This window comes from Ambystoma mexicanum, chromosome 10 (genome assembly GCF_040938575.1).
Source record: "Ambystoma mexicanum isolate Mex_15411 chromosome 10, UKY_AmexF1_1, whole genome shotgun sequence".
Taxonomy (NCBI): domain Eukaryota; kingdom Metazoa; phylum Chordata; class Amphibia; order Caudata; family Ambystomatidae; genus Ambystoma; species Ambystoma mexicanum.
In genome coordinates, this window is record NC_090932.1 from 1607333403 (window position 1) to 1607360863 (window position 27461).

Below are 27461 nucleotides of genomic sequence, written 5' to 3' on the forward strand. Positions count from 1 at the left end.
TGAAGCAGAGTGGATCAATGATTTAGATGACTCTGGACTAGACGGAGTACCAGCCATGCTGGACATAGCTGCCAATCCCTCCTTGGAAGATTCCCTGAATGGAAGATGTACTGATAAAAGAAGGCGTTGGGGTGCCTTACTTCAGTGCTTGGATTTTAAGAGGTTGAGGTAAAAGATTGGGATTGCGGGGGCATGGTCAAAATGGCAGAGTAGTAGGGAGCCTACCCATTACCCACCTTGACCATCGGCCCAACGACATACTGAGACGGTGAACTAATCCGATTAGGAGACTATCATGCAGTCAAACGGGAGACAGACACTGCAACGGCTTGCTGGGGGAGCGACGTAAATTGCCACCAGAAGTGCAGCGGTGTGTGAGGAGGGGTCCGGGGCAACCCAGTATACCAACATGGTGGCAGCTGCGAGCCGCGGCAGGCCCTCAGAGGGAGGAGGCAGTTGGCAACCCTACGGCTCCCTGCGTGGAGTCGAGGAAGCAGGGCTCATGGAGTGGCTCCAGCAGGGGCTGAAGACAGATCCCGGCCTCCCTGACTCAGACAAGCTGGGCTCCACTCTTCCTCCACAGTGATCCGGTGAGTCAGGAGCAGGGGAGGGATTCTCTTGTGCTGCCGAGCCCAGGGAAGACCATAAAGGAGGTGAATATAAGGGCTGCTGAGGCAGGGATGGGAGGGTTCCATGACCCACCCTCCCCCTCATGGGAACAACATCCAGCAGTTCGGCAGGAGGCAGAGCTGGAGGAGGGCCCCCCACATTCAGCTGGACCAGTGGGGTTGCCCCTCAGCATTTTCAATCTCCCGGCTGGTCTTCAATTAACACTGCTACTTGTCAGCATTCATCCAAGCCCCAGCTCCCATTATGACAACAGGGACAGCATTTGGCGAGGAACTGACAGTATTCGCAGGCCACTGGCCCCAAAAACTTCAAGAAAAGTATGAGCTGCAACATCCCCTTGCTTAAAACTTGTGGGGGTGCTCCCGAATGCCTGAAATCTCTCCAGCAGAGAAAAAGGTTTTAGCCTGTGGAGCGCCCATCACTGCCCCACAGTTGGAAGAAGGGTCAACTTCTTTCCATGCACGGGGGTCTCGAGCTTCGAACTGCATCTCTAGATCGGCCAGATACGGGAAGGCAACTACAATGGCTACCACAGCTTTAAATTACCAACACTGGTCCACTGCAACACATCAAAGGCACTGTCGGTGAACCAGCAAGCTTGGGACATTTAAATGGGCACCATGGGCTCCCAGAAACATTACCCTGTGTAGGGCTATCGCACATTTAAACAGAAGAGCAGCAAATCAAAATAATTCAAGGGAGGTAGCAGACGGTTGCATTAAGAGGCGCTCCCTAAGCCCTGTCCCACCAACAAGCCTGGGGCCTTGAGTCCAGGGGCCCCATGCACTCCATGCACTGGGGAACGGGCGGTGGGCTCCAGTAGTAGTGGGCAGGTCATACTGGTGGCAACCCCCTACAGGGGTGAGCACAGAGAACCCCGGCTGAAGCAGCATGTCCAAGTCCTCTAGAAAGTCTAAAGGCTCCAACAACCAGGCTTTCTTGACAACTCCTGCAAAGCAGGTCCCACCCGCAGAAGGTATGGCCGACAACATAAAGAACTTGCTACACTCTGAGATAACGGACCTCTGTAAGGAAATGCTGGAGGTTACTACTGAGATCAGGGTGAAGGTAGGGGACAGTCGACCACAGTGAGTGCTCCCTGTGATGGGGCCCCTAGGGGACCCTCGCGTATGGAAACAAGGCACAATCACCACACACGAACTGGTACCAGACACGAGGTTCAATTCCCAAAATCTAGGGTTTATTGCAAAGCAAATAGTCTCAGTTGGCCAACTGGGTCTCACGTCCCGCAACGTGTCTCCAGACCCCGAGGGATGCAAGAGGGCGAGCATTCTACAAAAGTTAAATATATACAAAACGAGCATCTTATCAGTAATGACATATTCAATACCGCCCATAATGTACTTCCTCTAAAATGGGTTTGATTATTGACAATTGTGACGAATATGACACCTTCAGACATTCATTTAGCAACAGTTTGCAATTTGCGGACTTGCAGACATGATTCTTTGTTTTAGGGAACACAATGCTCCTGTTCTTACAAGCAAGCTGTGTGCAGGGGAGAGACACATTCTAGGCCTCACTATCTTCCAGTTTCTATTTGTGTGCTGGGGTCAACTCACTCTACAGGGCTCAGTGAAGGTGGGCTGTAAAAGAGAGCATAATTCAAGCCATTAATTGTTCGTTTCTACCATTTCTACCGCATCAGCGAGACTAGCTGGCACCTGTGTAGTGATTAAATGCCTTGTTGCTTACTTCCAAGGACTTGTGAGGGAGGAGAACCGGCATTGCTGTCTGGGTTGCCTGCGTTGTTTCAACATGTATCTTGTGACCTTGCTCTATGCATGAGCAACAACGGAATAACGGAATAGAATATGCTTACAGCAAAGCAGTTTGAACAGAAAGCAAGAAGCGAAAATTAGTCGAAATGGCGAATTCTATTCCATCAAAATGGACACTCTCTGGTCATGCTCATGAGTCTGTACTAATAATGCTGAACTTATGAGGCGGTTGGTTTTCGGCCAACAGAATTAATTGCCTATGTATGGGAGGGTTATTTCTGGACTTGCAAACCCTCATCTTGGCCGTAAGCCAAACGCCTCATCCAAACATTGCATCCTCTTCTGACCAAGTATCTGATTGCGAACTTTGCATACTACTATAATCATCATCATTGTCATCGATATTAATTGCCATAAATTATTTTAGTCTTCATTTCATAATTCATTTTAGTATGCAATTTGGGAGTTTTCTTTTGTGTTACCATGTGCACGCACTCCTCACTTACTTCAGTGCAAATTATTGGTAAACCGTGTATGCAACATGTCATAAATATTCCTAGCACGGCTACTAGGATTGCAACTAGTTTCCATCCCCATCAGCGTAATATTTCCCAGAACCAGGGGCTTGTTTAATTCCCAACTACCTTCTGGGGGGAGGTCAGAGCTCAAAACATGCAACTTTATCGCTTCAAAAATCATAGGTGAGGAGTCACTTACAAATAAGCAACACAATGATCCCACGATTTCGCAAACCCCCCATGATCAGCCAAAACTGTCAAGAGCCATCCTATTTTGGAGTGTCATCAATCTAATCCCTTTTTCCTCCAACGTCATGTTGTATAATATGTCTGTTGTCCCATTTATCGTTTTCTCTAATATTCTGGACAGTTGTCTTATATTATAGGAGTTTATTGCTTAGCCCCAAAATGGTATAAATGATTTTGCTATGTCCTCTGCAATTAATCCTCCTTCCTCATCTCGTCGTGGTATAAATCTAGATATATCTGCTGTTTTTGAAAGAAACACCCCGGAAACAGAATTCCCAAGTAACAAGTACCTCCCCAATTTCTAGGCAACCAGGGATAAGCTTTTTCTTCGCATATGAAATAGACAGGGTAATCTATATACACTGGTTCTTCCTCTCTCTCAAGGATTGCAATGTTCAGACACCTGGTGTATGTCCCTACTGAATAGGAGCCTTTTTTTCTTTAAGCAAAATGGAACAGAGCGTGGAATGTAATTAACTGCATAGGAGGGGTGTTAGGGAGAATTCTCATCTATGGCTAATTTCCCTCACCTAGTGAGTCCCCCAGCAGCTTTGCTGGACTTCTGGAGTTTATTTTTTTCCACTTGGTAAGAGTGAGAGCTTTTCCCCCACTCTTACCTGTGTTTTGCTATGTGTTTCCACCTGTTTCTGTGATTGTGGGCTCTGAAGGACACCACTTCAGTAGCCCCCTTCTTGTGTGTGTCACACAGCACCTTTTGTGCAGTGGCACTGGGTTGTCGTTCAGACTCCCACCGACTCCATTTCTGCGACGACTACTGTCCCCCAGAAAAGGGTAAAGTTACCATTAACTTTACTTAGTCAATCTACCACAGATCCAGTAACCCCACCTTCCAAGGAGTACTGGAAAGGGTTAATTCGTATCCCTTTTGATCTGTACCTCCTATAGCATTGTTTCGCTCTTTTAACATTTAGACATGGCTGGTGGCAGTGGTATCTACCCTAACTTTCTACCGCGGTTATCTTATATAACCGTGGTAATATTGTAGGCTATTGTATTAGCCTAGAATTTAAACCCGCTTGACCAAATCCATTTTTTCTTTTGGCTCCGGTGCGGTTTATTCACCATCTTTTTGTTAAAATCCTTCTTGTGTTTTGCTTTGCGCGGCAAACCAGGTTTGCCTTCTTTGTTCGCTGTCTTTTGGAGGGCTTCTACCTAGAAGCCCTCCTCAAGGCGCCTGGGTGTGTAGGTGGGCTGAATGTGAGGGAGGGGTGTAGTCACCCCCTGCACAGGGTCTCCTAGAAAACCCAAGTTGCACTTTGTTACGATTGGTCAAGGTGGTTGTCCGGGCTGGACAACCCCCCCTGCTGCGTGATTGACAGCCAGGCTGTGTGAATGGGGGTTTTGCGCAGGGGTGTTGCTGGGGGGGTAAGGTGGCTATAGCCCCTGATCTTTTGGTTGTAGCCCCAGATAGAATCTCAGGAGCTACAGCCAATTGACTAGCTAGCCCCCAGTCCCAACAGTTCGGACATCAGCGTAGCCCCGGTTCTTTTCCAGACCTAGCAACTCCCCTGGTTTTGCGCATAAAAGGCAGGTCTCTTGAGCTAGAAGTCAGTCGCCACTGGTACTATAAGGAACCGTCAAGAAGCGGAGAGAACTACGACTGCTGCAACTACACGTCCCGGGGTAGCCCTGCTGCAGTCCTGAGCTTTCGAAGGGATTGTGTCCGCCGACGTATTCCTTATCTTTGATATACGTTTCCAGCTTGCTGGCCTCGGAAATTTTTTCTGTAGAGGGCGCTGCGCGTCGAAGTCCGCCGAGTCGATGTCCTTTGACGGCCACCGTATCGGTGCCGACGTCACCAGGCCCATAAATAGACATGCGCTGCGTCCGTTGCTCAGTTCCGTTTTTCCACGCTTCGTGGGTCCTCGGAACGTCGTTGCTCAGTTCAGTCAGATTTATCTAAATCTATTTCGACAAATATTCCTTATCGTTCTCGATGGCTTCTTCATCAGAACCGACGACGCCGCGATCCGGCTTCAAGAAATGTTGAGACTGCGGTAAAAAAATAAATGTCAATAACGGATCCACAAAGGGTCTGTTTATGGTGCTTGGGGTCCGAGCACCATTGTTCGGAGTGTGAGGACTGCATGTCCATGACGGTGAAAGCCCTGAAGGAGCGAAAGGGGAAGCTCGAGAGAGGTAAGTCAGCCAAATCCTCCTCGAAGGTTTCGTCGGCCGAGTCGAGGCATTCGTCTCCTCGCCGTCAAACACTCCCATTCTAGATCTCAAAGCAGCTCCCACCATTCGTCGAGATCTAGACACTCAAAAAAGAGACGTCGAAGGTCCCATTCCTCGTCTTCGGTGTCCCCAGTAAGAGTTTCCTGTCCCACCAAACACAGTTCTCAAGCTGAGTGGGAGGAATTCAGAAAGAAAATGTTAAGCGTCTTCGAGAACGCGGCCTCGACCCCCTCGAAGATAGCTGAGGGTGATACCCCGGGTGAAAAACCCAAAAAATCGAAAAGCTGTGAGTTGCAGCACCCGGCGAAACATTCCACCTGAGAGCGCCATGAGCCATCGGGTAAGAAGGCACCGTCTTCGACGCCATTGTCGAGGGTTCCTTCGATGCTGTCGTCGAAGATTCCTTCGACGCACGGGTTGGCGCCATCGACGCCGTTGTCGAAGGGTTCCTCGACGCATCAGTCGATCGACTCGACGTCGACGCCGATGAAAGAGAGGACCAAGGCTCCACAGCTAACGGTGTTTTCAAGGGCCTCCGGCACGACGCCGAGACCATCGTCGATGCCCTCGAGTAGGATACCGATCCTCTTGAATTCTTCGAGGCCCCTTCCAGTTTTTTCGACGCCATTTTCGGCACCTTCGAGGCCGGTTACATCGGCGTCGACTACTTCGACATTTTCTCGTCCAATAACGACGAGTTTGGCTCCTTCGGCCCTAGAGATGGGCTTTACTCCATTTCAGAGATCAGAATACCCTGGTCTTTCTTCAATTTATGAAGAAAGAGAAGACTCTAACCAAGAAACCTTTGGTTTACAGAGATCCTCACTGCCTGCTGCAGAGGATTTCACCTCTGAAGAAAGGAGGCTGAAGGAACTACAGGACTCACTTCATGAGGCCAGTGGACTTGACACTTCCCCAGAAGTGGAATTTGTAAAGCCAGACCCAGGGGAACATGCCGAAAACACCATATAGAACCCTGATGGCAAGAATAATTGAGTTTATGGGTTGGTCTGCGCCTTCACCTGTTTTCCAACAGGATGATTTAACAGATGTATTGGACAAAGGCCCACAGGAGGACCCGGTGGTCCCCTTCCATGCAGCCCTACAAAAAAAAATTGCATCCAATTGGGAGACTCCCGAAGTCATCCCAGCAGTCAATAAAAGACTGTCGACAAAGTATAGGGTAGTGGCTGCTGACCCTGAATTACCTGTCAAAACACCCAACCCCAGAGAAGCCTGGTGGTTCAAGCGGCAACTTCATCCAGCAGTAGGACTGCTTTAACCTACTGTCCCACAGGACAGGGATGACAAGAGGTACGACTCTATGGCAACGAAAGTCTTCTCTGCCTGAAGTATGGCGTTGAAGTCCATCAACGCCACCTGTAGCGGCTGACTGCATACCCGATGGAGAGGAGAAGGAAGCCTTCCTTAACATCATTCAAGATGGCAAAGATGCCATGTGCGAGTCTCTTCAAACTGGCTTCGATTCCGCTGACAGTATCAGAAGGGCCATGGCGGCTAGTACAACAATCCGCAGGCATGCGTGGTTGCGAAAGTCTGGCTTTGCTCCAGATGTACAGGCCAGCCTTTTGAATATGCCCTACTACGAAGCAAACACGGTCTAACAACTTTAAGTGGATGCTGAATTCAGAAATACTTGAAAAAGTCGAATGTTACCGTTACTTAGGAGTCATAATTGACTCTAAGCTACTATGGAAACCCCACTGGGAGGCTACTAAACTGCTATGTTTAAATAACACTGGTGCCATTAGTAAATTTATAGGAAAACAAGGAGGCATCTCTGTAAATACAATTTTATTACTGTACGCAATTAAGATAATATCCTGCTTATTATATGGTGCTGAGATCTGGGGGAGTAAATTTACCAATGAAATGTGTTTATTAGAAGGAAAAATTTTAAAAACACTGTTCAGGTTACCTAGTTCAACATCTTGTGAATACATTTTATTAGAATGTAACATTCGATATGCGAAAGACATCTTAGAATACAAATCCGCAATGTTATAAGCTAAATTAAGTATGCTATCTATTAGTACTTTTGTGGTTGAACTGATGAAAACATTTACCAAGGAGGGTCATAAAAAACAGTTTGTATCCTTAAGCAGATTACATACGATATATGAGAAATGGGCGACAGTTAATTCAAAGAGTTGGCTACTCCTCAAGCAAACTAAGATTAAAAACGTATTACAAGGAACTATATATAGCCATGCAAAAGAACGTGATATGATTACTCTGTCCACAAAATCCACTAGTGGCTTATTCCTAGAATACTGGACGCCAAAAACTGTGAAACCTAAATATCAATTTGCGTTTCCGACCGCAGCCACGATAAGACAGTACTTTTTGTTTAAGTTCAACCGTTGTGATACTTTGGAAATTTTAGGAGCTAAACTCAAGCTCGAGAGAAATATAAGGTTCTGTCGATTATGTGGAACCCTAGAAATCGAAAATGCGAAGCACTTAATATGTTACTGTGAAAGTCTTACAGTTATTCGTGGAAAATTTCTCTCTCGCTATAATAACACCAGTATCACTGAGGATGTTGAAATTATTTGGAAAAAACTACTAGAAGGAAATGATATTAATTTAATATATCATATGATGAAATTTTATAAACTAGTCTTAATAATTTTAAAGGATTTATCTGAGAGTATTTTTGTATGAAATTTGTTTTTAACTTTTATGGATTCTGTGATTTTTGTATGTTAAATTGTCTGTGTGTGTAAATTGTTTGTATATGTAAAGCCATTATTTGGCTATGAGCATATTAAAAATAAATAAATAAATAAATGAATATGCCCTTTGACGTCTATTCGTTATTCGGAAAAAAGGCTGATGACAGTCTGGAAAAGTTACAGACTTCTAAAGCAGCAGCAAAATCCTTAGGAGCTGCTATCCGCCAAACTTCTTTTCGCCCCTCAGGAACCTCTGGGAGAGGAAAGTCCTTTCGCTGCTATTCCGCATTCGGAACAGGTAGAGGACAGCCTGTTCAAAGAGGCCAAAGAAGATCCACCCGAGGTGGACAGAGTCAAAGGTTCTAAGACCGCAGAAGCAGCAGGTGCCTCTTTACCCTCGGCATCTGCATCAGCCGCCCCCAAACCACTCTGAGGCCTTCGCACACAAGACACCTGTAGGGGGCAGGTTAACTCACCATCTGACGGAATGGCAGGCTATAACGTCAGATGCTTGGGCGTTGGAGACAGTTGCTCAATGTTACTGCCTACCCTTTCTACACATCCCTCAGAGTCATCCACCCAGGAACAGCTCCCTAAAAGTTCCAGATCCGCTCCTCTTGCAGGAAATTATGGACCTGCTAGAGAAAGGTGCCATAGAACCGGTACCTGGGAGCAGACAGGAACAAGGGCTGGTACGCCCCCTACTTTCTCATACCAAAGAAGGACGGAGGACTGAGACCCATCCTGGATTTACGAGAATTGAACAAGTTCCTCAGGATGGACAAGGTCAAGTTGGTAACTCTCTCTCAAATCCTTCAGGCCCTCCAGCTGCAGGACTGGCTGGTATCTCTGGACCTTCAGGATGCTTATTTCCATGTGCCAATCCATCTCAAGCACAGGAAATACCTGAGGTTCGCAATTGGCAACTCTCATTATCAATTTCGAGTTCTGCCATTTGGGCTGACCTCCGCCCGAGGGTCTTCACCAAGCTGATGTCGGTAGTGGCGGCGAGTCTAAGGAGGGAAGGGATCCACGTCTATCCCTACCTGGACGATTGGCTGTTCAGGGCCGTATCTTCGGAACAGGCCCGGAGCCAGCTAGATTATGTCTGCCTCTTCCTTCACAGACTGGGCTTCTCCCTCAATTTAAAGAAGTCACAGATGATACCATCTCAGAGACTCCAGTTCATCGGAGCAGTCCTGGACACTTCCCTAGGAAAAGCCTCGCCACCAGAGGTGAGGGCTCAAGATATTCTACAGATGGTCACCAAGTTTCAGAATGCCCAGCGTCTCCCAGCCTTCGACTTTTTGAGGTTGCTAGGCCTCATGGCATCCTGCATCTTCCTTGTGCCAGAGGCTCGCCTGAGAATGAGATCCCTCCAGTGGGCACTGAGAAGTCAGTGGTCACAATTCTCAGGGAGAATGTCAGACCTCCTCCGGATTCCGGACAAGGTAGCCCACGACCTTCAATGGTGGGCCTATTCAGAGAAGATCTTGAAAGGAGAAATGTTTTGGCAACCATGGCCGGAGATAACAGTAGTCGCAGACACCTCACTCACGGGGTGGGGAGCCCATGCCAACGACTTGACCATCAGCCGTCGTTGGTCTCCATCGGAGTCCAGACTACATATCAACCTATTAGAGCTGACAGCGATCAGACTAGCGCTGAAAGCTTTCCTGCCATCAGTACAGGGGAGAAATGTCCTGATAATGACGGACAACACGGTGGCCATGCACTACCTCAACAAAAGAGGAGGCGTAGGATCACTGCCACTGTGCAGAGAGGCAATGCAGCTCTGGTTTTGGGCAATTCGGGAAGGAATCTCTCTATCGGCAGTCCACCTAGCTGGAGAGAAGAATTTGACAGCGGACGCTCTGAGCAGGCAGAGCAGTCTCCCATGAATGGGAGCTAGCTCAGGAAGTCCTTCAAGAGATCTTCGCCCTTTGGGGAACCCCTCAGGTGGATCTGTTCGCCACAAGCACCAACAGGAAGTGCGATCTGTTCTGTTCAAGGGAATTTCCCCCAAGAGGATCTCTGGGAGACGCGTTCGTAGTGGACTGGGAGTTTCCACTCCTCTACGCGTTTCCACCAGTCCCTGTTATTCCTCAAATGATCTGGAGGTTGAGAAGATTCCGGAAAACCATGATCCTAATTGCCCCGGACTGGGCCAGGAGAACGTGGTACCCGGACCTTCTAGATATGTCCATCTGTCCTCCAATCCGTCTTCCACTCAAAGAGAAACTTCTCTCGCAGAAGGGAGGTCAGGTTCTCTATCCAGACATCAGAACCCTCAACCTTCACGCTTGGCTTCTGAAAGGTTGAGGTACAAGGATTAGGATCTCCCTGATGACGTCATGGAGGTGTTGCTTTCGGCCAGAAGACCAGCAACAAAGTCTTTATACCGCTGCCGTTGGAACAAGTTTTGCAGATGGTGTAGGGAAGAGAATATCGACCCTTTTTCATGTGATACACCGACGGTGCTATCGTTTCTACTCTACTTGGCAAACTCAGGCCTTCAAGTTGGCACTGTAAAAGGCTATCTCGCAGCGCTTTCTATCTTTAAGCGCACTGCGGAGGAACCATCGTATTTCAAAATTCCTCTAGTGGTACAATTTCTCAAGGGTCTGACTAATGTTTACCCTCCAAAACCATTCCAGGTTCCATTATGGGACTTAAATTTAGTCTTAAACTTCTTAATGGGCACTCCATTCGAGCCACTTCACGCTTGCTCATTGAGATTTCTCACACTTAAAACTGTCCTACTTGTAGCACTAACATCTGCTAGGAGGGTGAGTGAGCTACAAGCTCTCTCCTGTAAACCCCCACATACAATCTTCATCAAGGACAAGGTTGTCCTCCAGGTGAAGCCTAATTTTCTCCCAAAGGTGGTTTCTGAATTCCATATTACTCAGAAAATTACCTTGCCTTTATTCTACCCTCCTCCCCATCCGGGGAAAGAGGAGGAAAGGCTACACAGGCTGGACCCAAGGCGAGCTCTCAGCTTTTACATCAGCAGAATGGCTAGAATCAGGCAAGCAGACCAGCTGTTTGTAGGATACTCAGGTCACAAGTTGGGACTACCCATAACAAAACAAACCACCTACAGGTGGATTATCTTGGCCATCCTGGAATGTTATAGACTAGCAGGGAAAGAGCCACCCCAAAACCTCAGGGCTCATTCAACCAGGGGTATCGCAGCTTCTTCGGCTCTCCAGAGAGGGGTACCGGTCCGGGACATATGTGCGGCTGCCACATGGTCGTCCGCACATACATTCACAAAATTTTACAATCTGGATTCCTCCACTGCTCAAGAGACCAGATTTGGCAAAGCCGTATTACACTCGGTCCATCCCTAAAGGGATACATAACACTATCACTCCCTCCTCCAGTTACATACCACTGCTATGGGAGTCTATCAAAGATAAGGAATACGTCAGAGGACACGATCCCTTCGAAGAACAAGTTACTTTCTTACCTGGTAACGTTCTTTCGACGGGATGTTCCGTCCGACGTATTCCTTATCGCCCCTCCCATCCATCCCCGCAGTGATAACTTCCTTTGTGGTTGCAGCTTTCGCTCCTGCAAGGTTACTAACCAATTCAGGCATGTCATTTCTTATAATACAAAACGGAACTGAGCAACGGACGCAGCGCGTGTCTATTTATGGGCATGGTGAGGTCGGCGCCGATACGGTGGCTGTCGAAGGACATCGACTCGGCAGACGTCGACGCGCAGCGCCCTCTACAGAAAAAATTTCCGAGCCCAGCGAGCTGGAAACGTATATCAAAGATAAGGAATACGTTGGAGGAACATCCCGTCGAAAGAACGTTACCAGGTAAGAAAGTAACTTGTTCATCTAACTTCAACGACTCAGAGAAGATCCAGTCCGGCGTCTTCTTCCCTTAAGCTTGGTGGGGATAACCAGCTCATCTTCCACAGCTAGAGGATCCTCTTCCTTGGTCGAAATCGCTTGCACGCTGCTGTAGTGGTCCGGAGAGCCACCTTAAGAGCCTCCTATTTTTAAGGAGCACACCTTTTATTCCATGTCGCTGCTGCCGGCCTCATTCCTGTGTGGTGCAGACCCCCTTCAGACGACGTCCTTCACAACGAAGCTCCAGGAATCGTGGGTCTGCGGGAAAGCAGTAGGAACAACTGCCAGGGCACCAGCTGCACCGTTGGAACAAGGTACTGTGTTCTGCTTGAGGAAACTGGGTGAATCCCTTTTCTTCATTTCCAAGGCTTGCCCTTGTCTTCCCTCCTTCTTATAACATTTGCTTCTGAACACTGACCATATCGAAGTACTTTTGGCTACGTTGAATCTCGAACTATCTGACTGTGTGATCCTCTGCAACAGGCTCCGGTGTCTCTCAACCCTGGCTCCGGCCCTTTAACTTTCGTACTCTTGTCTTGGAGTGTTTCTTGATTCTGCCTGCCTAACCAAAATATTGCCTTTGATTTTTGCCACCAACTCCCACTGGGTATCTCAATTGCTAAGTGTGTTTTTACCCCGGTAGCATTTCATGTCACGGATACGCGTTTAGTTAGTAGACCAACCTGTCAAAAAGTGATCGCAATTGTATTCGCGGTAACGTGTTTTGTTAACACCGGTGCATTCAACACAGGGTACTTACCTTGAGACTTACTGTACAAAGTGAATTAGTTGTAGGATATTTAACGTGTGGTTTTTATTTAAGTGTAATAGAAGTGTTGTGTTTATAACGAATGGTTTAAAAATAAATGTATTTATATTTTTCTACCTGAAACCTTGAGTCAGTGCTTGCTTGAGTCACAGTAATTGTGGTCCCTTTGTGTAATCTCTGCTACTGCTCATATACTCTTGAGATAAGCCCGGCTGCTCTGCTACTGCTACCACTATAACTTAGTAGTACGGGCTTGTACCAAAGGTAAAACTTGTATTGCCACCTGTGGTCTTAATCGTGTGTAGTGGTCCCTAAGGGCACTGCATGGGATTCTGCCTAACAAGGGGGGGCACTGTATCTTTATTTCCTTCTAGGTTCATATGAAATGTGATTACAGATGATTTATATGGCACATATAATCTATCTTGCGGCGTAACTGCTGGTTTTATTAATCTTGCTTTGCGAAATACAGAGCAACCTACAGGTTTCATTACTACCTCCTGGAATTCATCCATATTTGTTTTATCTAATTGACCCGTTTCACTCTTATTCCATTTCCCATAGTACAGTGCACTTAAGGATGCGTAACATGCAGAAGTCAATGGCAATGGCTGCACATACCAACCTATTCCCTTACCACCATGCTGTGGTAAGTGAGCACACACCCAACAATTGTTTTTTCTCAGAATTGAGTGTGTCATTATCAAAAGTAATGTGTTATTTCCATATCCTTCCCTGTGTGTCTCTTCCATTGGGGACAAAGTATAGGAAATTACGTGGACCAGGCTTTCAGTGGCAGAAATATTTCTAATAGGTAAGAACACTTCTAATGGGTGTATTTCTTCTAAATACCATAATACCGGTACTGTCATTATCGGTGCTAACATACTCATAACACACATGGCTATTGTTAGGATCAGCATACAATTTTTTTGGCAATGTTTTTTGTGCAACCTTACAGTCTCTGCAGTTAACTCATTATCAGCACCGGTGCAGGAGAGGGCAAAAACTGGTGCAGGCATTTTTTCCTCTTGTGGTCCTTCTTCTCCAACAATGTTCGTCGTGAATATCTCTTACCGTTGCACTTGTTAGAGTTTAATAAGTTCAGGAATATCAACAAAGTGTTTCGCCAGTTCTCAGCAGCCTGGATTGCTATACTTTGGGCAAGATGATCGTGCTTCTGCACATCGCTCAAAGAACTGCAGAGCAGTTATCAATTGCCTTTGTACCATATGAGCCCCACTTGTCCGTGAGGGGTGGTCTGCACATGGATTTTCAAAGATATCACTGGGGAGCCGCGTTCCTGAGCTGTTGGATTTGCACAACTCCCACTCCTCTCTCCCCTAGGCCTCCGGTTCCAACTTCATTCATGATGGGAAACGGAGGCAACAAAGACCAATAAAACGAAGATTTGATCACTCCTTGTTTCGAGGCCGTAAATTATACCGCCTTGCTCCTGGTACTGTGTGATCAATGAATAGTGCGGGTGCACGGCCAGACTCAGTCAGCCTGCGGCGCAACGATGAGTGGTGGGCGGCAAAGTGACGATGCAGGCTTCGTGTCAGCCAGCAGTGGTGCAGATTCTGCTGGGCAACGTTGGGACACGCTTAGCCCTTCCTCATTTATAGTGATCTTTCCAGGCTTTGTTTCAGGATCAGACAGATTTTGTGGCAAAGAGCTGGCAACAATTTCCTTAGTTTCTGGGGCCGCTGTCTCTCTTTGGTCGTCTGGAACGGGTAGTTCTTTCAATGGCGATGGAACTTTCTTCGTATGCGTGGCATGTATCCACGCCTTCCTACCATCCACACGGACTGCTGTTTATGTTGCCAAAAGTACCTGGTAGGTCCACGCCATCTGGGTGCAAGCGATGATTTCCTCTCAGTTCTTCACTAGTATCCAATCGCCTGGTTGCAGAGAATGCCCCGGACCAGTGTATCTGATGGTAAGAGCCTCCTGCACCTGCTGATGAATCAAGCGCAATTTCTTCATTAACAAGTTACAGTACGGACTGAGCACAGGGTATTCGACTTCGTTTAATCGCCTTGGCTGTGGCGCACACCAAACATTAGCAGGTCTCCCCATCACAATCTCATACGGGGAGTTCCCAGTCCTTGCCTGCACAGATGTGCGCATGCACGCTAGGGGCAATGCATCTTTCCAACGTAACTTATTCCCTGCACAGATTTTGCTAATTTTGGCTTTCAATATGCCGTTTTGGCGCTCAATCAGCCTGGCACTCATGGGATGTCTGGCGCAATGGAATCGTTCGTCAATCTGGAGACCTGTGCAAATCTAATACCACTGCGCCCACAAAATGCGGGCCATTGTCTGACCATATGACCCAGGGCAAGCCAAACCGTGAAAAGTACTCCTTTAACATCACTTTTGCAGTGCTCATGGCAGTACAGTCCTTCAATGGATATGCTTCTACCCACTTACTTGAACACACACACACACACACACAACCACTAGAACGTATTTTAAGTTCTGACACCTTTCCATTTCTATAAAATCAAAATGGATTACCTCGAATGGCATAGAGGGGGGGCCAAAGCTACCTGTTGGAGTAGCTGTTCCTTTTCCAACATTGTGTTGTAGCTAAGTGCTGAACTATTATCTTTGCACAAATGTGAGTGGGACTGTGGGCCGTAGTGACCATTGCGGTTACATAGAAGTTGGGCAGCATCCAATTTCTACTTTTCTTGTCCACCCAGCAAACCTCTAGATCTAGTTCTGCAGAGCCCTCAGCCCATTCTTGTATTTCATATGCAGTTGCTTCTGCCTGCATCTCTTTGACAGTGGCAATCCCATTCTCTATCATGCAAGGCACTTCTGATTGTACTGTTAACATCTTGGTACTCAAATCAGTGGCAATTTGTTTCGCTATCCTGTCTGCAAATGCGTTCCCCTCTCCCACTTTACATGTTACTTTCTTATGCGCCTCGCATTTCACTATTGCTAGGCGCTTTGGACACCTAGTGCAGACAGCAATCGTACAATCAAAGGGCCATGTTGTATCCTGGTTCCATGCGCTGTCAAACCCCTCTCAGCCCAGAGTCGGCCAAAGTTATGTACCACCCCAAAGGCGTATTGGCTGTCGGTATATATGTTTACACTCAAATTTTCAGAAATTTCACATGCTCTGGTTAATGCTATTAACTCTGCGTCTTGTGTGGAGTTGTAGGGGATTCTTTTGCTCTCTACAATACTTTTTTGTGTCGTAATCGCATAGGCAGCAGTTGATGTGCCATCAGGTAATTTTTAACAGGAACCGTCACAAAACAGTTCTCCATCTGGCTCTTTTGAAGGGATTGTGTCCACCGACGTATTCCTTATCTTTGATAATTCGGCTCCAGCTTGCTGGCCTCGGAAATTATTTTCTCAGTAGAGGGCGCTGCGCATCGACGTCCGTCGAGTTGGTGTCCGTCGACAGCCACCGTATCGGCGCCGACGTCGCCATGCCCATAAATAGCCACGCGCAGTGTCCGTTGCTCAGTTCCGTTTTTCTGCGCTTCGTGGTGCCTCGGAATATCGTTGCTCAGTTCTTTAGTCAAATATACTTCATTATTCCTCGAATACCGACGCGTACTCGATGGCTTCCTCATCCGAACCGACGACTCCACGGTCTGGCTTCAAAAAATGTTGAGACTGTGGAAAGAAAATGTCGTTGACGGATCCTCACAGGATCTGTTTGTGGTGCCTGGGAGTCGAGCACCATTGTTCGGAGTGCGAGGACTGCATCTGTTTGTGGTGCCTGGGAGTCGAGCACCATTGTTCGGAGTGCGAGGACTGCATGCCCATGACGGCGAAAACCTTGAAGGAGCGTAAGGGGAAGCTCGAGAGAGGTAAGGCAGTTAAAACTTCTTCGAAAGTTTCCTCGGCGGAGTCGAGACACTTGTCTCCTCGCCATCACAAAAGACATTCTCGTTCTTGGTCTCGAAGCAGTTCCCATCACTCTTCGAGATCTAAGCATTCAAAAAAGAGACGTCGAGGATCCCCTTCCTTGTCGTCTTCCGTTTCCCCGAAAAGGGTCTCCTGCCCCACAAAACATAGCTCTCAGGCTGAGTGGGAGGAATTCAGGAAAAAGATGCTTAGCGTCTTCGAGAAAGCGGCCTCGACCCCCTCGAAGACTGCTGAGGGTGATACCCTGGGTGAAAGACCCGAAAAATCAAAAGGCTGCGAGTCGCAACACCCGGGGAAAGAAGCTACTCGAGAGCGTCACGAACCCTCGAATAAAGGCAAGGTCGCGGCTTCGACACTGTCGTCGAAAATCCCTTCGCATAGATCGGCGTCTTCGACGCCATTATCAAAGGGTTCTTCAACGCACAGGTCAGTCGATTCGACGCCGTCTTCGATGCCGACATCGACGCCGAGAAAGGACAAACCCACGGCCACCTCACAGCCAGTGGCCATACCCAGAGCCTCGATCACGAGAATGTCGTCGAGATTCTCGAGTAGAATTCCGATACTCTCGAGTTCCTCGAGGCCTCTACCAACTTTCTCGACGCCTTTATCGATGGCTTCGAAGCCTTTAACGTCCGCGTCGGCGGCGTCAACGTTTTCTCAGCCAATTATGACGAATTTGGCCCCTTCTGCTCTGGAAATGGGATTTATACCATTTCCAAGATCTGATCATTCCAGAGCCTTAGCATCTATTTATGAAGAAGGGGAGAATTCGGATCAGGAGAGACCTTTTGAGTTGCAGGGATCTGCAACTCCTGTACCAAAGGAATTTACCTCTGAGGAAGGTAGGTTTAAGGACCTCCAAGAATCCTTACAATGAAGCAAGTGGGTTGGACACTTCCCCAGAAGTGGAATTTGCCAAACCAGACCCAGGGGAACATGCCGAAACCCCTTATAGAACCTTGATGGCAAGGATAATAGAGTTTATGGAGTGGTCTACACCCTCATCTGCTTTTCAGTAAGACTACCTCACAGACATTTTGGTTAAAGGTCCACAGGAGAATCCTGTGGTGCCATTTCATGCGGCATTACAAAGGAAAATATTGGCAAACTGGGAAACCCCTGAGGTTATCCCGGCGGTTAACAAAAAATTATCGGCCAAGTATAGGGTGCCTACTGCTGACCCTGAATATTTGTCCAGACACCCAACTCCAGAGAGTCTGGTTGTTCAGGCAGCAACTTCATCAGTTAGTAAATTGGCTTACCCTACTAGTCCACAGGACAGGGATGACGAGAGATATGACTCTATGGCCAAAAAAGTCTTTTCTGCATGTAGCATGGCGTTGAAATCCATCAATGCTACTTGTACGCTCGCAAGTTTCAGCCACTCACTTTGGGAATGTGCTTCATCAGCGGCTGGCTGCCTCCCGGAGGGAGAAGAAAGGGAAGCGTTTACATCATTAAGGATGGTAAAGACGTAATGTGCGAATCCCTTCAAACTGGCATCGATTCTGCAGACAGCATCAGCAGGGCCATGGTGGCAAGTACAACAACCAGGAGATTTGCTTGGTTGTGAAAGTCTGGTTTTGCTCCAGATGTGCAAAGCAGACTCTTGAATATGCCCTTGGACGGCTCTTCTTTGTTTGGTAAGAAGGCAGATGACAGTTAAGAAAAGCTTCAAACATCAAAGGCAGCAGCAAAATCCCTGGGAGCTGCAATCCGTCAGACACCATATCGCCCCTCAGGAACCTCTTGGAGAGGTAAGTCCTTTCGCTTCTATTCCGCATTCGGAAGAGGCAGAGGACAGCCGGTTCAAAGGGGTCAGAAAAAAATCACCTGAGATGGACGGGTTGAAAATACAAAAGCCGCAGCAGCAGCAGGTGCCTCTTTACCCTCGGCATCTGCATCAGCCGCCTACAAACCGCTCTGAGGACTCTCCTTACAAGACACCAGTAGGGGCAGGCTAACTCAACATCTGACGGAATGGCAGGCTATTACGTCAGATGCTTAGGCATTGGAGACAGTTGCCCAAGGTTACTGCCTGCTTTTTCTACGCATCCTTCAGAGTCATCCACCGGGGAACAACACTCTGAAAGTTCCAGATCCGCTCCTCTTGCAGGAAATTGTAGACCTGCTAGAGAAAGGTGCCATAGAACCGATACCTGAAGGGGAGAGGAACAAGGGCTGGTACGCTCCCTACTTTCTCATACCGAAGAAAGACAGAGGACTGAGACCCATCCTGGACTTAAGAGAATTGAACAAGTTCCTCAGGAAGGATAAGTTCAAGATGGTAACTCTCTCTCAGATCCTTCAGGCGCTCCAGCTCCAGGACTGGCTGGTATCTCTGGACCTCCAGGATGCTTTCCATATGCCAATCCATCTCAAACACAGGAAATACCTGAGGTCCGCAATTGGCGGCTCTCATTATCAATTTCGAGTTTTGCCATTTGGGCTGACCTCTGCCCTGAGGGTCTTCACCAAGTTAATGTCGGTAGTGGCGGCAAGTCTAAGGAGGGGAGGGATTCACGTCTACCCCTACCTGGACGATTGGCTGATCAGGGCTGTATCTTCGGAAAAAGCTCAGGTCCAGCTAGATTATGTCTGCCACTTCCTTCACAAACTAGGCTTCTCCCTCAATTTAAAGAAGTCACAGATGATACCATCACAGAGACTTCAGTTCATCGGAGCGGTCCAGGACACTTCTCTGGGAAAGGCCTTGCCACCAGAGGTGAGGGCTCAAGATATTCTGCAGATGGTCACCAAGTTTCAAAATGCCCAACGTCTCCCAGGCTTCGACTTTTTGAGGTTGCTAGACCTCATGGCATCCTGCATCTTCCTTGTGCCAGAGGCTCGCCTGAGAATGAGATCTCTCCAGTAGGCACTAAGAGCCCAGTGGTCGCAGTTCTCAGGGAAAAATGACAGATCTCCTTCGGATTCCGGACAAGGTAGCTTGAGACCTTCAATGGTGGGCTTATCGAGAGAACATTTTGAAAGGAGAACTGTTTTGGCAACCATGGTCAGAGATAACAGTAGTCACGGACGCCTCACTCACGGGGTGGGGAGCCCATACCAACGCCTTGACCATCAGCGGTCGTTGGTCTCCATCGGAGTCCAGACTACACATCAACCTATTGGAGCTGAGAGCGATCAGACTAGCGCTGAAAGCTTTCCTGCCATCAGTACAGGGAAAAAAAATGTCCTGATAATGATGGACAACACAGTGGCCATACACTACCTCAAAAAAAGAGGAGGCGTGGGATCACTGCCACTGTGCAGAGAGGCAATGCCGCTCAGGTTTTGTGCAATTCAAGAAGGAATCTCTCTATCAGCAGTTCACCTAGCCGGAGAGAAAAACTTGACGGCGGACGCTCTGAGCAGGCAGGGCACAGTCTCCCACGAGTGAGAACTAGCTCAGGAAGTCCTTCACGTGGATCTGTTCGCCACCAGTATCAACAGGAAGTGCGATCTGTTTTGTTCAAGGGAATTTCCCCCGAGAGGAGCTCTAGGGGATGCGTTCGTAGTGGACTGGGAGTTTCCACTCCTGTACGCGTTTCCACCAGTCCCCGTCATTCCTCAAATGATCAGGAGGATGAGAAGATTCCGGAGGACCATGATCCTAATTGCCCCAGACTGGGCCAGGAGAACGTGGTAACTGGACCTTCTGGACATGTCCATCTGCCCTCCAAATTCGCCTTCCACTCAAGGAGAATCTTCTCTCACAAAAGGGAGGCCAGGTTCTCCATCCAGACATCAGAACCCTCAACCTTCACGCTTGGCTTCTGAAAGGTTGAGATACAAGGATTGGGACCTCCCTGATGATGTCATGGAGGTGTTGCTTTCGGCCAGAAGGCCAGCAACAAAGTCTTTATACCGCTGCCGTTGGAACAAATTTTGCAGCTGGTGTAGAGAAGGGAATATCGAGCCCTTTTCATGTGGTACACCAACTGTGTTATCCTTTCTACTCTATTTGGCAAATTCAGGCCTTCAAGTTGGCACTATCAAGGGCTATCTCGCAGCACTATCGATCTTCAAGCGTACTGCAGAGGAGCCATCATATTTCAAATTACCCTTAGTAATACAATTTCTAAAGGGATTAACTAATGTCTATCCTCCAAGACCATTGCAAGTTCCCTTATGGGACTTAAATTTAGTCTTAAATTTCCTGATGGTTACTCCTTTCGAACCACTCCACTCTTGTTCGCCAAGATTTCTCACCATTAAAACTGTCTTATTAGTGGCACTAACATCTGCTAGAAGGGTGAGCGAATTACAAGCTCTATCTTGTAAACCCCCTCATACAATTTTTCATAAAGACAAAGTTGTCCTACACGTGAAGCCTAATTTCCTCCCAAAGGTGGTTTCTGAATTCCACATCACTCAGAAAATTACCTTACCTTCATTCTATCCTCCTCCCCATACGGGGAAAGAGGAAGAAAGGCTACACAGGCTGGACCCAAGGCGGGCTTTAAGCTTTTACATCAGCAGACTTGCTAGGATTAGGCAAGCAGACCAACTGTTCGTAGGTTACTCAGGGCACAAATTGGGACTACCGTTAACAAAACAGACCATTTCCAGATGGATTATTTTGGCCATTCTGGAATGTTACAAACTAGCAGAGGAAGAGCCTCTTCAAAATCTTAGGGCTCATTCAACCAGGGGTATCGCAGCCTCTTCGGCCCTCCAAAGAGGGGTTCCGGTTCGAGACATATGTGCGGCTGCCACATGGTCGTCCGCACATACCTTCTCAAGATTTTACAACCTGGATTCCTCCTCTAGTCAAGAGACTAGGTTTGGCAAAGCCGTATTACATTCTGTTCATTCCTAAAGGGAAACATGCCGTTTTTACTCCCACCTCCAATTACACACCACTGCTATGGTAGTCTATCAAAGATAAGGAATACGTCAGAGGACACAATCCCTTTGAAGAACAAGTTACTTCTTACCTGGTAACGTTCTTTTGATGGGATGTTCCTCTGACGTATTCCTTATTGCCCCTCCCATCCATCCCTGCAGTAATACTTCCCTTGTGGTTGCAGCTTAAGCTCCTTCAAGGTCAATAACCAATTCATGCAGGACTTATCTTATGCTACAAAACGGAACTGAGCAACAGACGCTGCGCGTGGCTATTTATGGGCATGGTGACGTTGGCGCCGATACGGTGGCTGTCGAGGGACACCAACTCGACGGATGTCGATGCGCAGCGCCCTCTACTGAGAAGAATTTTTCCGAGGCCAGCAAGCTGGAGACGAATTATCAAAGATAAGGAATACGTCGGAGGAACATCCCATCGAAAGAACGTTACCAGGTAAGAAGTAAAATGTTCTTCTACAGTTTATCATCCTTATATAATACACTATAACTAATGTAAAAATGCTATGTTTCCTAAAACCCCAATCAGTCCATCATTCTTTCTCTGCACTCTGTTAATGCCTTTAGAGATTTGGCACACTGCACTCCAATGCTTTACAACCGCTGTCCATATCCTAAGTATGGACATAAGAAGGCTTAAGTTACTAGTATTGATACCAAAATGTATGATCTTTAATCGTCTCTAATTGGTGCACAAATCTACCTAGATGGATAATATAGATTTCTCCCATCATTGGGTATTCTGTAAGAAAGTGTTTCGCTCACTTCTCTAAGACACATGCGGCAATACCGCTCCTCTTTACCTACAGAGTTCTCCACACCTACTAAAGACGGCACTGGCAAATGATTGATTCTTAATAGTAAAATGAATCTTCTAACGCTAGGAGAGGGACACAGATTTAAGTACCTTTGCATTTTCTTGAACGTATATAGTACATTTGTCACAAATTCATAGCTTTTTAGATGTCACAGATGTAAGTTTTCATTCCAGTCCCAGTGGTCCATTTTGTTCCCTAAAGAGAACTATATATCATTAGTAATTTCTCCATTTAGAGGTGCATCCTATATCATTAAAGAGGATGTTCATATTCTTTTATTAAGATGGGAATTCTCTTTTTCCCTGCATAGGTCTTCTCCCATGCTAACCAGAAGCATATTAGTAGGGGTATTAAGCATCTTAAAGTACAATCCAGCTCTTTTCTTTAGTACCAGTGAGCGCAAGGAAAGGATACCTACTTCTAATCTGATAATTGCCGTAGGCACACAAAAGGGAAGCCTTAAGAGCTTCCTCCAAAACCTTCCCTCTACTAATTGCAGCCACTTCAGGTACATCTTTACCAAAGTTTGTAGTCCATAGACCACAGTAGGGATTAGACACTGTATGTAAAGCTGCCGAGCCCTCCACAATGAATACCCGCTTCTTTTTTGCGTAAATTGACATATTAACACAGTTAATTGGGCTGCCTTTCTTATGCGCATCTGAATACAGGAGAGAGAGATCCCCCATGCGCCTTATATTCCACACAAAGGTATTTATACTGAGGGCGTATAAACGATCTCCAGGGCCCGATCATAAAGGCGGGCCTGGTGATCTTTTCACCACTAAATACCATCAGTAAGGTTTGGTCCCGATTTAATAATCAGGCCGTTGGTATCGGCATATGCCCATAGCGCTTCTGCCGATTTCTGGATGCCTCCAAATGTGTGGTCAAGAATGACCAAATACCGGCATCCGCGAAGACTGTACAATGGGTAGAACCACCTTTAGAGGAACAATTCTGTACTTCAACAGGGAGATCAGACATGGATTGGTTATATAATAGAGGGGCCGTAACACACCCTTGTTTCACCCCACAGTTTTGTTTAATTGATTCTGTCAATGTTCTCTGCGCATCAAGTCTGAGACAGACAGCGGTGTTCTTGCGTAATAACTTTAGATAGTATAATATTGCAGGAGGACAGCCCATAATTTGTACAATAAATGCTTCCTACACACTGTATCAAAGGCGGCTTTAAAGTCAATAAATAAAGCATACAGTGGAGGGTTGTTTGGTCGAAGTGCATTGGTACACAGTTTGTCTAATAACAGATTATGGGCAGTTAAATAAACTGATCTAAATCCACTCTGAAATCTGTCCAAAATATCAATTTTTTTCAACCCAAATTTGTAATTCGAGGAGATTGTGTCCTCTGACCTATTCCACATCTATGACGGGTAATGACTACAGCTGTGCTGCTTCAGAAAATCTTTCGGCATAGGCGTCCTGCGTCGATACGTTGTCCCTTGAGGGCCTCTGTCGAGGGTCGACGTCACCGGATGTTATATATAGGACACACAGCGACCGTATCCTCAGTTCAGTTTTCTGTTTTTTTCCGCAAACGTGTTTGCTCGGAATCTCGGCGCGCTGGATTCTTCTATTTCGAAAGCGAACTCTTCTACTTCGTACCAATGTCTTCGTCTTCTTCTACCCTAAAGTTGGGCTTTAAAAAATGTCAGGACTGCGGTTCGAAGATGTCCATCACGGACCTGCACAACGTCTGCCTCTGGTGCCTCGGCGAAAGCCACGCCACCAACGACTGCGATGACTGCCAGTCCCTGACATTGAAGGCCTTGCAGGAACGCAAGAAGAAATGAACAGTAGGTAGGGTGTCTAAGCCCCATAAATCGAAATCGCTGGACTTTCGACCGACGACTCGAGGGGCGACTCTCCGCGTCAGTGAAAGTCCAGGGGGTCTCGGTCTCGGAGTGGTTCCCGCAATTCCTCTACCTCTTCTAGGCATTCGCAGAAGCGCATTCACCGGTCGCCTTCCCCGTCCTCGTCGGAGGACTCCGCCAGAAGGCGGTTGACTTGTCCACCAAGTCTTCGTCGCCGGCCGAAAGGGAGGCATTCTGCCAGCAGATGATGGCGATTTTCGAATCGCATGGCACTGTTCCGCCCACGCCTTCGAGAGAAGCCAGCAAGGAATGGGCTAGGGCCACCACTCGCACGCCTTTCGGGCTCGGCGGTCCGCGCGATCATCGGGAGCCGTCGAGGTCCCGATCGGACAAGGTTGATCGCCGTAGCCGGGCCAGATCCAGGTCCCGGTCCTCGACGCCAGCAAGACCTTCAGAACCTGTGAAGCCTTCCATGAAGACATCAACGCCATTGGTGCCTTGTCCGTCGAGGGACTTTCTCGAGGCTCCGGCTTCGAAGCAGTTGTCGAAGTCATCAGCGACTCGGTCGACACTGATTCCATTGGCGCCCTCGATGCTGTTTGTGGAGGATTTGCCAGAGGTGCCCCGGAGGGCTGTGGAAACTCTGAGGAAAGCTCTCAGTAAGTCTGTGAGGCCTGTTTTTGAGCCCTTCTCTGATCCTCCACCCAGATTGGATTTATTCCAACCTTTGAATTATATTTCGGAGGTGGAAGAAGGGTCTGATCAGGAGATGGTTGTGCCTCCTGATGTCCCTGATGACCTGTTGTCTGGTCAGTCAGATGGAAGAACTCTGTCTTTGCATGACGCCAGTGGGCTTGGCACCTCTCCGGAGGTGGAGTTTGGAAGGCCTGAGCCTGGTACTCATGCTGATTCCTCATATAGGCATCTCGTGTCGAGGGTGACTGAATACTTGGGGTGGTCTGCTCCACCTGTTGATTTTCTTCAGGATGACCTGATGGATATCCTGGACCAAGGTCCACCCACTGACCCGGTGTTGCCATTTTATATGGCTTTGCAAAGAAGGGTGGCAGCGGCTTGGACTGCTCCGGAGAGTCTCCCGGCAGTAAATAAGTTGCTTCCAAAAAAATACCGTCCAGCCAGTGGTGACCCCTGCTACTTGTCGACGCACCCTACTCCGGAGAGTTTGGTGGTGCAGGCGGCTATGGCCCCCGCAAAGCAGGCTGCGTACCCTACCATCCCTCCTGATGGGGACAATAAGTGCTTTGATGTTTGGGCGAAGAAGGTATTTTCATCTCGGGTTATGGCTTTGAAGGCAGCCAACTCAGTTTGTGGCTTGGCAAGATTCACTCACACTCTGTGGAATTGTGCATCTTTGGCGGCTGAGCATATTCCCGAAGGGGAGGAACAGGATGGTTTTCTAGCCCTCGTGCAGGACGGCAAGGATGCCATGTGTGAAGCCGTTCAGTCGGGTTTGGCCACGGCAGACTGTGTCAGTCGATTCATGACGGCGAGCACCGTCATACGCAGATGTGCGTGGTTGCGGAAGTCGGGGTTTGCACCTGATGTGCATCCCGGCTTCTCAACATGTCCTTTGATGGTGTCCATCTGTTTGGCAGCAAGGCTGACGAGAGCCTTGAGAGGTTGCAGACCTCCAAAGCTGCAGCAACCTCTGCCTTTTCGTCCTAGGGGACAGCAGTGGAGGGGAGGTTCCTTTAGGTACTACTCTTCCTTTGGTAGATCAAGAAGAGCTGCCAATCAAAGGAGCCACCATAGGTGTACAAGAAGTGGAAAGCAAGGTACTTGAGGTGCCAAAGCCGCTCGGGCAGTTGCCTCTTTGCCCTCAGGCTCAGCCGCATCCGCTCAGTCATGAGGCCATGTCCCATGCTTCTCTGGTTGGGAGCAGACTTGCGCAGCATCATGGAGAATGGCGTGCCATTACTTCAGATGTGTGGGTTCTGGAGATCATAACCCATGGCTACTGTCTTCCCTTTCGGCAGAGGCCTCAGGACAATCCACTGGGGAAGCTCTTTCAAGCTTGCAGATCCACTCCTTGTGCAGGAAATCCTATCCGTGCTAGAGAAAGGCGCCATAGAACTGGTGCCTGTAGCGGAGAGGAACAAGGGATGGTATTCCTCTTATTTTTTGATCCTGAAAAAAGACTGGGAATTGAGACCCATCATGGACTTTTGTTGTCTGAACAAGCTCCTCAGGAAGGACAAGTTCAAGATGGTAACTCTTTCTCAAGTCCTCCAGGCCCTTCATCTTCAGGATTGGTTGGTGTCTCTCAACCTCAAGGATGCTTACTTTCATGTGCCGATTCATCCGAAGCACAGGAAGTACCTGAGGTTCGTGGTTGGCAACTCGCATTTTCAGTTTCGGGTCCTGCCGTTCGGATTGACCTCCGCCCCCGAGGGTCTTCACCAAGCTGATGGTGGTGGTGGCAGCGTATCTCGGGAAAGGCGGGATTCACGTCTACCCCTACCTGGATGATTGGATGTTCAGGGTGCACTCTCCCGAGCAAGCCCTGGATCATCTGTCCGTCACCTGCCACTCCGTTCACAAGCTGGGCTTCTCCCTCAATTTAAAGAAGTCCCATTTGACACCTACCCAATGGCCCCAATACATGGGAGCAGTGCTCGACACATCCCTGGGGCAGTGTTCGCCTCCCCAGATGAGGGCTCCTCACATTCTGCAGATGGTGGACAAATTTCAACGTGCCCGGAGTCTTCCGGCGTTAGAGTTCTTGAGGTTGCTCGGCCTCATGGCATCCTGCATTTTCCTGGTGCCAGAGGCCAGGCTGCGGATGAGATCTCTGCAGTGGGCTCTCAAGATGCAGTGGTCGCAGTTCTCCGGCAGGATGTCGGATCCCGTTCAGATTCCACCCTCGGTCGCCAGGATCTTCTGTAGTGGACCGTCGAAGGCAAACTGATGAAGGGAGCTCCATTTTGGCAACAGTGGCCGGAGGTGACGATCGTGATGGATGCATCCCTCATGGTTTGGGGAGCTCATGCCAATGAGTTGACAGCCAGCGGCCGTTGGTCTCTGTCGGAGTTCAGACTCCACATCAATCTGTTAGAGCTGAGGGCCGTCAGGCTAGCCCTGTGCACTACCTCAACAAAACGGGTGGGGGGGAGGCAGGGGTCACTCCCGTTGTGTAGGGAGGCGGCGCAGCTCTAGTTCTGGCCATTCGGCAGGACATTTCGATCTCGGCAGTTCATCTGGCCGGAGACGAAAACGCAGCGGCGGACGCTCCGAGCAGGCAGAGCACAGTCTCTCACGAGTGAGAGCTGGCTCAGGAAGGTCTGTTGGTGATCTTTGCCCTTTGGGGAACCCCACAAGTGGATGTCTTCGCCGCT

At 48.1% G+C, this 27461-nt stretch overlaps 1 protein-coding gene across 1 annotated transcript in view; it reads left to right on the plus strand.

The window, feature by feature from the left end:
* Nucleotides 1-27461, plus strand: part of MAPK1 (mitogen-activated protein kinase 1) — an 806732-nt gene that overhangs the window by 450579 nt on the left and 328692 nt on the right. The window lies entirely within an intron of this gene.